The following is an 18,128-nucleotide window of genomic DNA, read 5'->3' on the forward strand; positions in this document are numbered from 1 at the left end:
TCATAACTCTACTGGCTCCTTCTGCCCTTTTCTTTCTCTCCTTCCTGTCTATAACCCCTTCATCTCTCTCATTCCTGTCTATAACCCCTTCATCTCTCTATCCTTCCTGTCTATAACCCCTTCATCTCTCTCCTTCCTGTCTATAACCCCTTCATCTCTCTCCTTCCTGTCTATAACCCCTTCATCTCTCTCCTTCCTGTCTATAACCCCTTCATCTCTCTCCTTCCTGTCTATAACCCCTTCATCTCTCTCCTTCCTGTCTATAACCCCTTCATCTCTCTCCTTCCTGTCTATAACCCCTTCATCTCTCTCTCCTTCCTGTCTATAACCCCTTCATCTCTCTATCCTTCCTGTCTATAACCCCTTCATCTCTCTCCTTCCTGTCTATAACCCCTTCATCTCTCTCCTTCCTGTCTATAACCCCTTCATCTCTCTATCCTTCCTGTCTATAACCCCTTCATCTCTCTCCTTCCTGTCTATAACCCCTTCATCTCTCTCCTTCCTGTCTATAACCCCTTCATCTCTCTCCTTCCTGTCTATAACCCCTTCATCTCTCTCCTTCCTGTCTATCACCACTTCATCTATCTCCTTCCTGTCTATAACCACTTCATCTCTCTATCCTTCCTGTCTATAACCCCTTCATCTCTCTCCTTCCTGTCTATAACCCCTTCATCTCTCTCCTTCCTGTCTATAACCCCTTCATCTCTCTCCTTCCTGTCTATAACCCCTTCATCTCTCTCCTTCCTGTCTATAACCCCTTCATCTCTCTCCTTCCTGTCTATAACCCCTTCATCTCTCTCCTTCCTGTCTATAACCCCTTCATCTCTCTCCTTCCTGTCTATCACCACTTCATCTCTCTCCTTCCTGTCTATAACCACTTCATCTCTCTATCCTTCCTGTCTATCACCACTTCATCTCTCTCCTTCCTGTCTATCACCACTTCATCTCTCTCCTTCTTGTCTATAACCCCTTCATCTCTCTCCCTCCTGTCTATAACCCCTTCATCTCTCTCCTTCCTGTCTATCACCACTTCATCTCTCTCTCATTCCTGTCTATAACCCCTTCATCTCTCTCCTTATTGTCTATAACCCCTTCATCTCTCTCCTTCCTGTCTATCACCCCTTCATTTCTCTCCTTCCTGTCTATCACCACTTCATCTCTCTCCTTCCTGTCTATAACTCCTTCATCTCTCTCCTTCCTGTCTATAACCCCTTCATCTCTCTATCCTTCCTGTCTATAACCCCTTCATCTCTCTCCTTCCTGTCTATAACCCCTTCATCTCTCTCCTTCCTGTCTATCACCACTTCATCTCTCTCTCTCCTTCCTGTCTATAACCCCTTCATCTCTCTCTCCTTCCTGTCTATAACCCCTTCATCTCTCTCTCCTTCCTGTCTATAACCCCTTCATCTCTCTCCTTCCTGTCTATAACCCCTTCATCTCTCTCCTTCCTGTCTATAACCCCTTCATCTCTCTCCTTCCTGTCTATAACCCCTTCATCTATATCCTTCCTGTCTATCACCACTTCATCTCTCTCCTTACTGTCTATCACCACTTCATCTCTCTCCTTCTTGTCTATAACCCCTTCATCTCTCTCCCTCCTGTCTATAACCCCTTCATCTCTCTCCTTCCTGTCTATAACCCCTTCATCTCTCTCCTTCCTGTCTATAACCCCTTCATCTCTCTCTCCTTCCTGTCTATAACCCCTTCATCTCTCTCCTTCCTGTCTATAACCCCTTCATCTCTCTCCTTCCTGTCTATAACCCCTTCATCTCTCTCCTTCCTGTCTATAACCCCTTCATCTCTCTCCTTCCTGTCTATAACCCCATTCATCTCTCTCCTTCCTGTCTATCACCACTTCATCTCTCTCCTTCCTGTCTATAACCCCTTCATCTCTCTCTCCTTCCTGTCTATAACCCCTTCATCTCTCTCTCATTCCTGTCTATAACCCCTTCATCTCTCTCTCCTTCCTGTCTATAACCCCTTCATCTCTCTCCTTCCTGTCTATAACCCCTAAATCTCTCTCCTTAGTGTCTATAACCCCTTCCTGTCTATCACCACTTCATCTCTCTCCTTCCTGTCTATAACCCATTCATCTCTCTCATTCCTGTCTATAACCCCTTCATCTCTCTATCCTTCCTGTCTATAACCCCTTCATCTCTCTCCTTCCTGTCTATAACCCCTTCATCTCTCTCCTTCCTGTCTATAACCCCTTCATCTCTCTATCCTTCCTGTCTATAACCCCTTCATCTCTCTCCTTCCTGTCTATAACCCCTTCATCTCTCTCCTTCCTGTCTATAACCCTTCATCTCTCTCCTTCCTGTCTATAACCCTTCATCTCTCTATCCTTCCTGTCTATAACCCTTCATCTCTCTCCTTCCTGTCTATAACCCTTCATCTCTCTCCTTCCTGTCTATAACCCCTTCATCTCTCTCGCCTTCCTGTCTATAACCCCTTCATCTCTCTCCTTCCTGTCTATAACCCCTTCATCTCTCTCCTTCCTGTCTATAACCCCTTCATCTCTCTCCTTCCTGTCTATAACCCCTTCATCTCTCTCCTTCCTGTCTATAACCCCTTCATCTCTCTCCTTCCTGTCTATAACCCCTTCATCTCTCTCCTTCCTGTCTATAACCCCTTCATCTCTCTCTTTCCTGTCTATCACCACTTCATCTCTCTCTCCTTCCTGTCTATAACCCCTTCATCTCTCTCTCCTTCCTGTCTATAACCCCTTCATCTCTCTTCTTCCTGTCTATAACCCCTTCATCTCTCTCTCCTTCCTGTCTATAACCCCTTCATCTCTCTCCTTCCTGTCTATAACCCCTTCATCTCTCTCTCCTTCCTGTCTATAACCCCTTCATCTCTCTCCTTCCTGTCTATAACCCCTTCATCTCTCTCCTTCCTGTCTATAACCCCTTCATCTCTCTCCTTCCTGTCTATAACCCCTTCATCTCTCTCTCCTTCCTGTCTATAACCCCTTCATCTCTCTCCTTCCTGTCTATAACCCCTTCATCTCTCTCCTTCCTGTCTATAACCCCTTCATCTCTCTCCTTCCTGTCTATAACCCCTTCATCTCTCTCCTTCCTGTCTATAACCCCTTCATCTCTCTATCCTTCCTGTCTATAACCCCTTCATCTCTCTCCTTCCTGTCTATAACCCCTTCATCTCTCTCCTTCCTGTCTATAACCCCTTCATCTCTCTATCCTTCCTGTCTATAACCCCTTCATCTCTCTCCTTCCTGTCTATAACCCCTTCATCTCTCTCCTTCCTGTCTATAACCCCTTCATCTCTCTCCTTCCTGTCTATAACCCCTTCATCTCTCTCCTTCCTGTCTATCACCACTTCATCTATCTCCTTCCTGTCTATAACCACTTCATCTCTCTATCCTTCCTGTCTATAACCCCTTCATCTCTCTCCTTCCTGTCTATAACCCCTTCATCTCTCTCCTTCCTGTCTATAACCCCTTCATCTCTATCCTTCCTGTCTATAACCCCTTCATCTCTCTCCTTCCTGTCTATAACCCCTTCATCTCTCTCCTTCCTGTCTATAACCCCTTCATCTCTCTCCTTCCTGTCTATAACCCCTTCATCTCTCTCCTTCCTGTCTATAACCCCTTCATCTCTCTCCTTCCTGTCTATAACCCCTTCATCTCTCTCCTTCCTGTCTATAACCCCTTCATCTCTCTCCTTCCTGTCTATCACCACTTCATCTCTCTCTCTCTCCTTCCTGTCTATAACCCCTTCATCTCTCTCTCCTTCCTGTCTATAACCCCTTCATCTCTCTCTCCTTCCTGTCTATAACCCCTTCATCTCTCTCTCCTTCCTGTCTATAACCCCTTCATCTCTCTCCTTCCTGTCTATAACCCCTTCATCTCTCTCCTTCCTGTCTATAACCCCTTCATCTATATCCTTCCTGTCTATCACCACTTCATCTCTCTCCTTACTGTCTATCACCACTTCATCTCTCTCCTTCTTGTCTATAACCCCTTCATCTCTCTCCCTCCTGTCTATAACCCCTTCATCTCTCTCCTTCCTGTCTATAACCCCTTCATCTCTCTCCTTCCTGTCTATAACCCCTTCATCTCTCTCTCTCCTTCCTGTCTATAACCCCTTCATCTCTCTCCTTCCTGTCTATAACCCCTTCATCTCTCTCCTTCCTGTCTATAACCCCTTCATCTCTCTCCTTCCTGTCTATAACCCCTTCATCTCTCTCCTTCCTGTCTATAACCCCTTCATCTCTCTCCTTCCTGTCTATCACCACTTCATCCCTCTCTCTCTCCTTCCTGTCTATAACCCCTTCATCTCTCTCTCCTTCCTGTCTATAACCCCTTCATCTCTCTCTCATTCCTGTCTATAACCCCTTCATCTCTCTCTCCTTCCTGTCTATAACCCCTTCATCTCTCTCCTTCCTGTCTATAACCCCTAAATCTCTCTCCTTAGTGTCTATAACCCCTTCCTGTCTATCACCACTTCATCTCTCTCTCCTTCCTGTCTATAACCCTTCATCTCTCTCTCCTTCCTGTCTATAACCCCTTCAACTCTCTCCTTCCTGTCTATAACCCCTTCATCTCTCTCCTTCCTGTCTATAACCCCTTCATCTCTATCCTTCCTGTCTATAACCCCTTCATCTCTCTCCTTCCTGTCTATAACCCCTTCATCTCTCTATCATTCCTGTCTATAACCCTTTATCTCTCTCCTTCCTGTCTATAACCCCTTCATCTCTCTCCTTCCTGTCTATAACCCCTTCATCTCTCTATCCTTCCTGTCTATAACCCCTTCATCTCTCTCCTTCCTGTCTATAACCCCTTCGTCTCTCTCCTTCCTGTCTATAACCCCTTCATCTCTCTCCTTCCTGTCTATAACCCCTTCATCTCTCTCCTTCCTGTCTATAACCCCTTCATCTCTCTCCTTCCTGTCTATAACCCCTTCATCTCTCTCCTTCCTGTCTATAACCCCTTCATCTCTCTCCTTCCTGTCTATAACCCCTTCATCTCTCTCCTTCCTGTCTATAACCCCTTCATCTCTCTCCTTCCTGTCTATAACCCCTTCATCACTCTCCTTCCTGTCTATAACCCCTTCATCTCTCTCTTTCCTGTCTATCACCACTTCATCTCTCTCTCCTTCCTGTCTATAACCCCTTCATCTCTCTCCTTCCTGTCTATAACCCCTTCATCTCTCTCCTTCCTGTCTATAACCCCTTCATCTCTCTCCTTCCTGTCTATAACCCCTTCATCTCTCTCCTTCCTGTCTATAACCCCTTCATCTCTCTCCTTCCTGTCTATAACCCCTTCATCTCTCTCCTTCCTGTCTATCACCACTTCATCTCTCTCTCTCTCTCCTTCCTGTCTATAACCCCTTCATCTCTCTCTCCTTCCTGTCTATAACCCCTTCATCTCTCTCTCCTTCCTGTCTATAACCCCTTCATCTCTCTCTCCTTCCTGTCTATAACCCCTTCATCTCTCTCCTTCCTGTCTATAACCCCTTCATCTCTCTCCTTCCTGTCTATAACCCCTTCATCTATATCCTTCCTGTCTATCACCACTTCATCTCTCTCCTTACTGTCTATCACCACTTCATCTCTCTCCTTCTTGTCTATAACCCCTTCATCTCTCTCCCTCCTGTCTATAACCCCTTCATCTCTCTCCTTCCTGTCTATAACCCCTTCATCTCTCTCCTTCCTGTCTATAACCCCTTCATCTCTCTCTCCTTCCTGTCTATAACCCCTTCATCTCTCTCCTTCCTGTCTATAACCCCTTCATCTCTCTCCTTCCTGTCTATAACCCCTTCATCTCTCTCCTTCCTGTCTATAACCCCTTCATCTCTCTCCTTCCTGTCTATAACCCCTTCATCTCTCTCCTTCCTGTCTATCACCATCCCTTCATCTCTCTCCTTCCTGTCTATAACCCCTTCATCTCTCTCCTTCCTGTCTATAACCCCTTCATCTCTCTCTCCTTCCTGTCTATAACCCCTTCATCTCTCTCTCCTTCCTGTCTATAACCCCTTCATCTCTCTCCTTCCTGTTTATAACCCCTTCATCTCTCTCTTAGTGTCTATAACCCCTTCCTGTCTATCACCACTTCATCTCTCTCTCCTTCCTGTCTATAACCCATTCATCTCTCTCCTTCCTGTCTATAACCCCTTCAACTCTCTCCTTCCTGTCTATAACCCCTTCATCTCTCTCCTTCCTGTCTATAACCCCTTCATCTCTCTCCTTCCTGTCTATAACCCCTTCATCTCTCTCCTTCCTGTCTATTACCCCTTCATCTCTCTATCATTCCTGTCTATAACCCTTCATCTCTCTCCTTCCTGTCTATAACCCCTTCATCTCTCTCCTTCCTGTCTATAACCCCTTCATCTCTCTATCCTTCCTGTCTATAACCCCTTCATCTCTCTCCTTCCTGTCTATAACCCCTTCATCTCTCTCCTTCCTGTCTATAACCCCTTCATCTCTCTCCTTCCTGTCTATAACCCCTTCATCTCTCTCCTTCCTGTCTATAACCCCTTCATCTCTCTCCTTCCTGTCTATAACCCCTTCATCTCTCTCTCCTTCCTGTCTATAACCCCTTCATCTCTCTCCTTCCTGTCTATAACCCCTTCATCTCTCTCCTTCCTGTCTATAACCCCTTCATCTCTCTCCTTCCTGTCTATAACCCCTTCATCTCTCTCCTTCCTGTCTATAACCCCTTCATCTCTCTCCTTCCTGTCTATAACCCCTTCATCTCTCTCCTTCCTGTCTATAACCCCTTCATCTCTCTCCTTCCTGTCTATAACCCCTTCATCTCTCTCTCCTTCCTGTCTATAACCCTTCATCTCTCTCCTTCCTGTCTATAACCCCTTCATCTCTCTCCTTCCTGTCTATAACCCCTTCATCTCTCTCCTTCCTGTCTATAACCCCTTCATCTCTCTCTTTCCTGTCTATCACCACTTCATCTCTCTCCTTCTGTCTATAACCCCTTCATCTCTCTCCTTCCTGTCTATAACCCCTTCATCTCTCTCCTTCCTGTCTATAACCCCTTCATCTCTCTCCTTCCTGTCTATAACCCCTTCCTGTCTATAACCCCTTCATCTCTCTCCTTCCTGTCTATAACCCCTTCATCTCTCTCCTTCCTGTCTATAACCCCTTCATCTCTCTCCTTCCTGTCTATAACCCCTTCATCTCTCTCCTTCCTGTCTATAACCCCTTCATCTCTCTCCTTCCTGTCTATCACCACTTCATCCCTCTCTCTCTCCTTCCTGTCTATAACCCCTTCATCTCTCTCTCCTTCCTGTCTATAACCCCTTCATCTCTCTCTCCTTCCTGTCTATAACCCCTTCATCTCTCTCTCCTTCCTGTCTATAACCCCTTCATCTCTCTCCTTCCTGTTTATAACCCTTCATCTCTTCCAGTGTCTATAACTCCTTCCTGTCTATCACCACTTCATCTCTCTCCTTCCTGTTTATAACCCCTTCATCTCTCTCCTTCCTGTCTATAACCCTTCATCTCTCTCTCCTTCCTGTCTCCCCTTCCTTCTGTCTATAACCCCTTCATCTCTCTCCTTCCTGTCTATAACCCCTTCATCTCTCTCTCCTTCCTGTCTATAACCCTTCATCTCTCTCCTTCCTGTCTATAACCCCTTCATCTCTCCTTCCTGTCTATAACCCCTTCATCTCTCTCCTTCCTGTCTATAACCCCTTCATCTCTCTCCTTCCTGTCTATCACCACTTCATCTCTCTCTCCTTCCTGTCTATAACCCCTTCATCTCTCTCTCCTTCCTGTCTATAACCCCTTCATCTCTCTCCTTCCTGTCTATAACCCCTTCATCTCTCTCTCCTTCCTGTCTATAACCCCTTCATCTCTCTCCTTTTCCTGTCTATAACCCCTTCCTCTCTCTCCTTCCTGTCTATAACCCCTTCATCTCTCTCTCCTTCCTGTCTATAACCCCTTCATCTCTCTCCTCTTCCTGTCTATAACCCCTTCATCTCTCTCCTTCCTGTCTATAACCCCTTCATCTCTCTCTCCTTCCTGTCTATAACCCCTTCATCTCTCTCCTTCCTGTCTATAACCCCTTCATCTCTCTCCTTCCTGTCTATAACCCCTTCATCTCTCTCCTTCCTGTCTATAACCCCTTCATCTCTCTCTCCTTCCTGTCTATAACCCCTTCGTCTCTCTATCCTTCCTGTCTATAACCCCTTCATCTCTCTCCTTCCTGTCTATAACCCCTTCATCTCTCTCCTTCCTGTCTATAACCCCTTCATCTCTCTATCCTTCCTGTCTATAACCCCTTCATCTCTCTCCTTCCTGTCTATAACCCCTTCATCTCTCTCCTTCCTGTCTATAACCCCTTCATCTCTCTCCTTCCTGTCTATAACCCCTTCATCTCTCTCTCCTTCCTGTCTATCACCACTTCATCTCTCTCCTTCCTGTCTATAACCCCTTCATCTCTCTCTCCTTCCTGTCTATAACCCCTTCATCTCTCTCCTTCCTGTCTATAACCCCTTCATCTCTCTCCTTCCTGTCTATAACCCCTTCATCTCTCTCCTTCCTGTCTATAACCCCTTCATCTCTCTCCTTCCTGTCTATAACCCCTTCATCTCTCTCCTTCCTGTCTATAACCCCTTCATCTCTCTCCTTCCTGTCTATCACCACTTCATCTCTCTCCTTCCTGTCTATAACCACTTCATCTCTCTATCCTTCCTGTCTATCACCACTTCATCTCTCTCCTTCCTGTCTATCACCACTTCATCTCTCTCCTTCTGTCTATAACCCCTTCATCTTTCTCCTTCCTGTCTATAACCACTTCATCTCTCTATCCTTCCTGTCTATCACCACTTCATCTCTCTCCTTCCTGTCTATCACCACTTCATCTCTCTCCTTCCTGTCTATCACCACTTCATCTCTCTCCTTCCTGTCTATAACCCCTTCATCTCTCTCCTTCCTGTCTATAACCCCTTCATCTCTCTCCTTCCTGTCTATCACCACTTCATCTCTCTCCTTCCTGTCTATCACCACTTCATCTCTCTCTCATTCCTGTCTATAACCCCTTCATCTCTCTCCTTACTGTCTATAACCCCTTCATCTCTCTCCTTCCTGTCTATCACCCCTTCATTTCTCTCCTTCCTGTCTATCACCACTTCATCTCTCTCCTTCCTGTCTATAACTCCTTCATCTCTCTCCTTCCTGTCTATAACCCCTTCATCTCTCTCCTTCCTGTCTATCACCACTTCATCTCTCTCTCCTTCCTGTCTATAACCCCTTCATCTCTCTCCTTCCTGTCTATAACCCCTTCATCTCTCTCCTTCCTGTCTATAACCCCTTCATCTCTCTCCTTCCTGTCTATAACCCCTTCATCTCTCTCCTTCCTGTCTATAACCCCTTCATCTCTCTCCTTCCTGTCTATAACCCCTTCATCTCTCTCCTTCCTGTCTATCACCACTTCATCTCTCTCTCTCCTTCCTGTCTATAACCCCTTCATCTCTCTCTCCTTCCTGTCTATAACCCCTTCATCTCTCTCTCCTTCCTGTCTATAACCCCTTCATCTCTCTCTCCTTCCTGTCTATAACCCCTTCATCTCTCTCCTTCCTGTCTATAACCCCTTCATCTCTCTCCTTCCTGTCTATAACCCCTTCATCTATATCCTTCCTGTCTATCACCACTTCATCTCTCTCCTTACTGTCTATCACCACTTCATCTCTCTCCTTCTTGTCTATAACCCCTTCATCTCTCTCCCTCCTGTCTATAACCCCTTCATCTCTCTCCTTCCTGTCTATAACCCCTTCATCTCTCTCCTTCCTGTCTATAACCCCTTCATCTCTCTCTCCTTCCTGTCTATAACCCCTTCATCTCTCTCTCCTTCCTGTCTATAACCCCTTCATCTCTCTCCTTCCTGTCTATAACCCCTTCATCTCTCTCCTTCCTGTCTATAACCCCTTCATCTCTCTCCTTCCTGTCTATAACCCCTTCATCTCTCTCCTTCCTGTCTATAACCCCTTCATCTCTCTCCTTCCTGTCTATCACCACTTCATCCCTCTCTCTCTCCTTCCTGTCTATAACCCTTCATCTCTCTCTCCTTCCTGTCTATAACCCTTCATCTCTCTCTCCTTCCTGTCTATAACCCCTTCATCTCTCTCCTTCCTGTTTATAACCCCTTCATCTCTCTCCTTAGTGTCTATAACCCCTTCCTGTCTATCACCACTTCATCTCTCTCTCCTTCCTGTCTATAACCCATTCATCTCTCTCTCCTTCCTGTCTATAACCCCTTCATCTCTCTCCTTCCTGTCTATAACCCCTTCATCTCTCTCCTTCCTGTCTATTCTCTCTCCTTCCTGTCTATAACCCCTTCATCTCTCTCCTTCCTGTCTATAACCCCTCATCTCTCTATCATTCCTGTCTATAACCCCTTCATCTCTCTCCTTCCTGTCTATAACCCCTTCATCTCTCTCCTTCCTGTCTATAACCCCTTCATCTCTCTATCCTTCCTGTCTATAACCCCTTCATCTCTCTCCTTCCTGTCTATAACCCCTTCATCTCTCTCCTTCCTGTCTATAACCCCTTCATCTCTCTCGCCTTCCTGTCTATAACCCCTTCATCTCTCCTTCCTGTCTATAACCCCTTCATCTCTCTCCTTCCTGTCTATAACCCCTTCATCTCTCTCCTTCCTGTCTATAACCCCTTCATCTCTCTCCTTCCTGTCTATAACCCCTTCATCTCTCTATCCTTCCTGTCTATCCCTTCATCTCTCTCCTTCCTGTCTATAACCCCTTCATCTCTCTCCTTCCTGTCTATAACCCCTTCATCTCTCTATCCTTCCTGTCTATAACCCCTTCATCTCTCTCCTTCCTGTCTATCCCCTTCTCCCTCTCTCTCCTTCCTGTCTATAACCCCTTCATCTCTCTCGCCTTCCTGTCTATAACCCCCTTCATCTCTCTCCTTCCTGTCTATAACCCCTTCATCTCTCTCCTTCCTGTCTATAACCCCTTCATCTCTCTCCTTCCTGTCTATAACCCCTTCATCTCTCTCCTTCCTGTCTATAACCCCTTCATCTCTCTCCTTCCTGTCTATAACCCCTTCATCACTCTCCTTCCTGTCTATAACCCCTTCATCTCTCTCTTTCCTGTCTATCACCACTTCATCTCTCTCTCCTTCCTGTCTATAACCCCTTCATCTCTCTCTCCTTCCTGTCTATAACCCCTTCATCTCTCTCCTTCCTGTCTATAACCCCTTCATCTCTCTCTCCTTCCTGTCTATAACCCCTTCATCTCTCTCTTTCCTGTCTATCACCACTTCATCTCTCTCTCCTTCCTGTCTATAACCCCTTCATCTCTCTCCTTCCTGTCTATAACCCCTTCATCTCTCTCTCCTTCCTGTCTATAACCCCTTCATCTCTCTCCCCTTCCTGTCTATAACCCCTTCATCTCTCTCCTTCCTGTCTATAACCCCTTCATCTCTCTCTCCTTCCTGTCTATCACCCCTTCATCTCTCTATCCTTCCTGTCTATCACCCCTTCATCTCTCTATCCTTCCTGTCTATCACCCCTTCATCTCTCTCTCCTCTCCATCATCTCTCTCTCCTTCCTGTCTATCACCACTTCATCTCTCCCCTTCCTGTCTATAACCCCTTCATCTCTCTATCCTTCCTGTCTATCACCACTTCATCTCTCTCCTTCCTGTCTATAACCCCTTCATCTCTCTATCCTTCCTGTCTATCACCCCTTCATCTCTTTCTCATTCCTGTCTATCACCCCTTCATCTCTCTCTCCTCTCCATCATCTCCATCATCTCTCTCTCCTTCCTGTCTATCACCACTTCATCTCTCCCCTTCCTGTCTATAACCCCTTCATCTCTCTATCCTTCCTGTCTATCACCCCTTCATCTCTCTCTCCTTCCTGTCTATCACCCCTTCATCTCTCTCTCCTCTCCATCATCTCCATCATCTCTCTCTCCTTCCTGTCTATCACCCCTTCATCTCTCTCTCCTCTCCATCATCTCCATCATCTCTCTCTCCTTCCTGTCTATCACCTCTTCATCCCTCCAAAAGAATAAAGACATTTCAATTGTCATATTATATTTTTCTCTCTCTCCTTCTTGTCTATGTATTTTGCTCTATGTCTCATCTGTTCACACAGTTTCTCCCTTTCTGCTCTTTCATGCCTTCTCTCTCCCTCACCTCTTTTTCATAGAACTTTTCACACCACTGTCTCTCTCTCTCTCACTCTCTGCTCAGTCTGTTGGCGCAGTTCTCCTCCTCCCCTTTTTCTCTCACTCTCCTCTCTCTCGTTCAGTCTCTCTTTCCTTTCACACCACTCCCTCACGCCCAAGTGTCAAATTGAGTCAGAGGAGAGAAACCTTAGAGGACGATGAAGTGCAATAGTAGAAATGTGTGTCCCGTGATGGTATGGTACTGTGTGTGTGTGTGTGTGTGTGTGTGTGTGTGTGTGTGTGTGTGTGTGTGTGTGTGTGTGTGTGTGTGTGTGTGTGTGTGTGTGTGTGTGTGTGTGTGTGTGTGTGTGTGTGTGTGTGTGTGTGTGTGTGTGTGTGTGTGTGTGTGTGTGTGTGTGTGTGTGTGTGTGTGTGTGTGTGCAGCTGTGTCAGTGTGTGTTAACATCAAATACTGTAGAGGTTCTGAGAGTTTGGTACACCTCTACCTTCCAGCACTGTTTTCTCTCTCTCCTTACTCAGTGCGTCTCTCTCTCTGATCTTCCTGTTATTTTCTCTCACTTTTCTCTGTCTGTTTGTCTCATCTACTGGGTAAATGGTACTCTTTCCATCTCTGTCTGTTTGTCTCATCTACTGGGTAAATGGTACTCTTTCTCTGTCCCTTTCTCTCTCATTCTATCTCTATCTCTCGGTCCCTTTCTCTCTCATTCTCCCTCTATCTCTCCCTCTATCTCTCTGTCCCTTTCTCTCTCATTCTATCTCTATCTATCGGTCCCTTTCTCTCCCATTCTCCCTCTATCTCTCGGTCCCTTTCTCTCCCATTCTCCCTCTATCTCTCTGTCTGTTTCTCTCTCATTCTCCCTCTATCTCTCTGTCCCTTTCTCTCTCATTCTCCCTCTATCTCTCTGTCCCTTTCTCTCTCATTCTCCCTCTATCTCTCTGTCCCTTTCTCTCTCATTCTCCCTCTATCTCTCTGTCCCTTTCTCTCCCATTCTCCCTCTATCTCTCTGTCCCTTTCTCTCTCATTCTCCCTCTCGGTCCCTTTCTCTCTCATTCTCCCTCTATCTCTCTGTCCCTTTCTCTCTCATTCTCCCTCTCTCTGTCCCTTTCTCTCTCATTCTCCCTCTATCTCTCTGTCCCTTTCTCTCTCATTCTCCCTCTATCTCTCTGTCCCTTTCTCTCTCATTCTCCCTCTATCTCTCTGTCCCTTTCTCTCCCATTCTCCCTCTATCTCTCTGTCCCTTTCTCTCTCATTCTCCCTCTATCTCTCTGTCCCTTTCTCTCTCATTCTCCCTCTCTCTGTCCCTTTCTCTCTCATTCTCCCTCTATCTCTCTGTCCCTTTCTCTCTCATTCTCCCTCTATCTCTCTGTCCCTTTCTCTCTCATTCTATCTCTCTGTTCTTTTCTCTCTCATTCTATCTCTCTGTCCCTTTCTCTCTCATTCTCCCTCTATCTCTCTGTCCCTTTCTCTCTCATTCTCCTCTCTCTGTCCCTTTCTCTCTCATTCTCCCTCTATCTCTCTGTCCCTTTCTCTCTCATTCTCCCTCTATCTCTCTGTCCCTTTCTCTCTCATTCTATCTCTCTGTTCTTTTCTCTCTCATTCTATCTCTCTGTCCCTTTCTCTCTCATTCTCCCTCTATCTCTCTGTCCCTTTCTCTCTCATTCTCCCTCTCTCTCTGTCCCTTTCTCTCTCATTCTCCCTCTATCTCTCTGTCCCTTTCTCTCTCATTCTCCCTCCCTCTGTCCCTTTCTCTCTCATTCTCCCTCTATCTCTCTGTCCCTCTCTCTCCCATTCTCCCTCTATCTCTCTGTCCGTTTCTCTCTCATTCTCCCTCTATCTCTGTCCCTTTCTCTCTCATTCTCCCTCTATCTCTCTGTCCCTTTCTCTCTCATTCTATCTCTAGTTTTTCCTAGCCACTGTGTTTCTACACCTGCATTGCTTGCTGTTTGGGGTTTTAGGCTGGGTTTCTGAACAGCACTTTGAGATATCAGCTGTCAGCTAACTCGCTGTCCTTTCTCTCTCATTCCCCCTCTATCTCTCGGTCCCTTTCTCCCTCATTCTCCCTCTATCTCTCGGTCCCTTTCTCCCTCATTCTCCCTCTATCTCTCGGTCCCTTTCTCCCTCATTCTCCCTCTATCTCTCGGTCCCTTTCTCCCTCATTCTCCCTCCATGGCTCTGTCCCTTTCTCCCTCATTCTCCCTCTATCTCTCGGTCCCTTTCTCTCTCATTCTCCTCCCTCTGTCCTTTCTCTCTCATTCTCCCTCTATCTCTCTGTCCCTCTCTCCCATTCTCCTCTATCTCTCTGTCCGTTTCTCTCTCATTCTCCTCTATCTCTGTCCCTTTCTCTCTCATTCTCCCTCTATCTCTCTGTCCCTTTCTCTCTCATTCTATCTCTAGTTTTCCTAGCCACTGTGTTTCTACACCTGCATTGCTTGCTGTTTGGGGTTTTCTGTAGGCTGGGTTTCTGAACAGCACTTTGAGATATCAGCTGTCAGCTAACTCGCTGTCCTTTCTCTCTCATTCCCCTCTATCTCTCGGTCCCTTTCTCCTCATTCTCCTCTATCTCTCGGTCCCTTTCTCCCTCATTCTCCCTCTATCTCTCGGTCCCTTTCTCCCTCATTCTCCCTCTATCTCTCGGTCCCTTTCTCCCTCATTTCCTCTATCTCTCATTAGTCCCTTTCTCCCTCATTCTCCCTCCATGGCTCTGTCCCTTTCTCCCTCATTTTCTCTCTATCACTCTGTCCTTTCTCTCTCATTCCCCCTCTATCTCTCTGTCCCTTTCTCTATCCCTCATTCTCCCTCTATCTCTCGGTCCCTTTCTCCCTCATTCTCCCTCTATCTCTCGGTCCCTTTCTCCCTCATTCTCCCTCCATGGCTCTGTCCCTTTCTCCCTCATTTTCTCTCTATCACTCTGTCCTTTTCTCTCTCATTCCCCCTCTATCTCTCTGTCCCTTTCTCCCTCATTCTCTCTCCATGGCTGTCCCTTTCTCCCTCATTTCCTCTCTATCGCTCTGTCTTATTCTCTCTTATTCTCCCTCTTTCTCTCGGTCCCTTTCTCCCTCATTTTCCCTCTTTCTCTCGGTCCCTTTCTCGCTCATTTTCCCTCTATCACTCTGTCCCTGTACTTGTCTTAATCTTCCTCCTTTCCTGTCTCTCCGTGATCGTTTCCTTTGGTCTTCCTTCCCTGTATGTGTACTACAGAGTGACAACTACGGTACCTCTGAGTATTAGTTTGTGCATAATGACTTGAATGTGTGTGTTGGTATCCTTCAAATCCTTCACAAACAGTATCAAAACAAAACAGACGTTCTTTATTTCTGGGTTTATCACGGGAGCTCTTGGCCTCATGAGGATGGTTCGGTTCAGTGTGTGTGTGTGTGTGTGGATGAGGATAGCTCTTTCAGCTCCTCTTCTCTGTTCCGCCAGGCTTTCCGCAATCCCTCCTCTTTTTATTCCTGCTTCCTCTCCTCTCTAAAAGTATCCCCTCCTCTCTTTATTCATGCTTCCTCTCCTCTCTAAAAGTATCCCTCCTCTCTTTATTCCTGCTTCCTCTCCTCTCTAAAAGTATCCCTCCTCTCTTTATTCCTGCTTCCTCACTAAAAGTATCCCTCCTCTCTGTATTCCTGCTTCCTCTCTAAAAGTATCCCCTCCTCTCTTTATTCCTGCTTCCTCTCCTCTCTAAAAGTATCCATCCTCTTTTTATTCCTGCTTCCTCTCCTCTCTAGAAGTATCCCTCCTCTCTTTATTCCTGCTTCCTCTCTAAAAGTATCCCCCCTCTCTTTATTCCTGCTTCCTCTCCTCTATAAAAGTATCCCCTCCTCTCTTTATTCCTGCTTCCTCTCTAAAAGTATCCCTCCTCTCTTTATTCCTGCTTCCTCTCCTCTCTAAAAGTATCCCCTCCTCTCTTTATTCCTGCTTCCTCTCCTCTCTAAAAGTATCCCTCCTCTTTTTATTCCTGCTTCCTCTCCTCTCTAGAAGTATCCCTCCTCTCTTTATTCCTGCTTCCTCTCTAAAAGTATCCCCCCTCTCTTTATTCCTGCTTCCTCTCCTCTATAAAAGTATCCCCTCCTCTCTTTATTCCTGCTTCCTCTCTAAAAGTATCCCTCCTCTCTTTATTCCTGCTTCCTCTCTAAAAGTATCCCTCCTCTCTTTATTCCTGCTTCCTCTCTAAAAGTATCCCCCCTCTCTTTATTCCTGCTTCCTCTCCTCTCTAAAAGTATCCCCTCCTCTCTTTATTCCTGCTTCCTCTCCTCTCTAAAAGTATCCCCTCCTCTCTTTATTCCTGCTTCCTCTCCTCTCTAAAAGTATCCCTCCTCTCTATATTCCTGCTTCCTCTCTAAAAGTATTCCCTCCTCTCTATATTCCTGCTTCCTCTCCTCTCTAAAAGTATCCCTCTCTTTATTCCTGCTTCCTCTCCTCTCTAAAAGTATACCTCCTCTCTTTATTCCTGCTTCCTCTCCTCTCTAGAAGTATCCCTCCTCTCTTTATTCCTGCTTCCTCTCTAAAAGTATCCCCCCTCTCTTTATTCCTGCTTCCTCTCCTCTCTAAAAGTATCCCCTCCTCTCTTTATTCCTGCTTCCTCTCCTCTCTAAAAGTATCCCCTCCTCTCTTTATTCCTGCTTCCTCTCTAAAAGTATCCCCTCCTCTCTTTATTCCTGCTTCCTCTCCTCTCTAGAAGTATCCCCTCCTCTCTTTATTCCTGCTTCCTCTCCTCTCTAAAATTATCCCTCCTCTCTTTATTCCTGCTTCCTCTCCTCTCTAAAAGTATCCCTCCTCTCTTTATTCCTGCTTCCTCTCCTCTCTAAAAGTATCCCCTCCTCTCTTTATTCCTGCTTCCTCTCCTCTCTAAAAGTATCCCTCCTCTCTTTATTCCTGCTTCCTCTCCTCTCTAAAAGTATCCCCTCCTCTCTTTATTCTTGCTTCCTCTCCTCTATAAAAGTATCCCTCCTCTCTTTATTCCTGCTTCCTCTCCTCTCTAAAAGTATCCCTCCTCTCTTTATTCCTGCTTCCTCTCCTCTCTTTATTCCTGCTTCCTCTCCTCTCTAAAAGTATCCCCTCCTCTCTTTATTCCTGCTTCCTCTCCTCTCTAAAAGTATCCCTCCTCTCTTTATTCCTGCTTCCTCTCCTCTCTAAAAGTATGCCTCCCCTCTTTATTCCTGCTTCCTCTCCTCTCTTTATACCTGCTTCCTCTCCTCTCTAAAAGTATCCCCTCCTCTCTTTATTCCTGCTTCCTCTCCTCTCTAAAAGTATCCATCCTCTCTTTATTCCTGCTTTTCTCCTCTATAAAAGTGTCCCTCCTCTCTTTATTCCTGCTTCCTCTCTAAAAGTATCCCCTCCCCTTTTATTCCTGCTTCCTCTCTAAAAGTATCCCTCCTCTCTTTATTCCTGCTTCCTCTCCTCTCTAAAAGTATCCCTCCCCTCTTTATTCCTGCTTCCTCTCCTCTCTAAAAGTATCCCTCCTCTCTTTATTCCTGCTTCCTCTCCTCTCTAAAAGTATCCCTCCCCTCTTTATTCCTGCTTCCTCTCCTCTCTATAAAAGTATCCCCTCCTCTCTTTATTCCTGCTTCCTCTCTAAAAGTATCCCTCCTCTCTTTATTCCTGCTTCCTCTCTAAAAGTATCCCTCCTCTCTTTATTCCTGCTTCCTCTCTAAAAGTATCCCCCCTCTCTTTATTCCTGCTTCCTCTCCTCTCTAAAAGTATCCCTCCTCTCTATATTCCTGCTCCCTCTCTAAAAGTATTCCCTCCTCTCTTTATTCCTGCTTCCTATCCTCTCTAAAAGTATCCCTCTCTTTATTCCTGCTTCCTCTCCTCTCTAAAAGTATACCTCCTCTCTTTATTCCTGCTTCCTCTCTAAAAGTATCCCTCCTCTCTTTATTCCTGCTTCCTCTCCTCTCTAAAAGTATCCCTCCTCTCTTTATTCCTGCTTCCTCTCCTCTCTAAAAGTATCCCCTCCTCTCTTTATTCCTGCTTCCTCTCTAAAAGTATCCCCTCCTCTCTTTATT

General features: G+C 46.0%; 1 protein-coding gene across 2 annotated transcripts in view; it reads right to left on the reverse strand.

The window, feature by feature from the left end:
• Positions 1-18,128, reverse strand: part of LOC118378838 (zinc finger matrin-type protein 4-like) — a 146,313-nt gene that overhangs the window by 26,916 nt on the left and 101,269 nt on the right. The window lies entirely within an intron of this gene.

The sequence above is a fragment of the Oncorhynchus keta genome, chromosome 24, assembly GCF_023373465.1.
Source record: "Oncorhynchus keta strain PuntledgeMale-10-30-2019 chromosome 24, Oket_V2, whole genome shotgun sequence".
In the NCBI taxonomy this organism is placed as follows: Eukaryota; Metazoa; Chordata; class Actinopteri; order Salmoniformes; family Salmonidae; genus Oncorhynchus; species Oncorhynchus keta.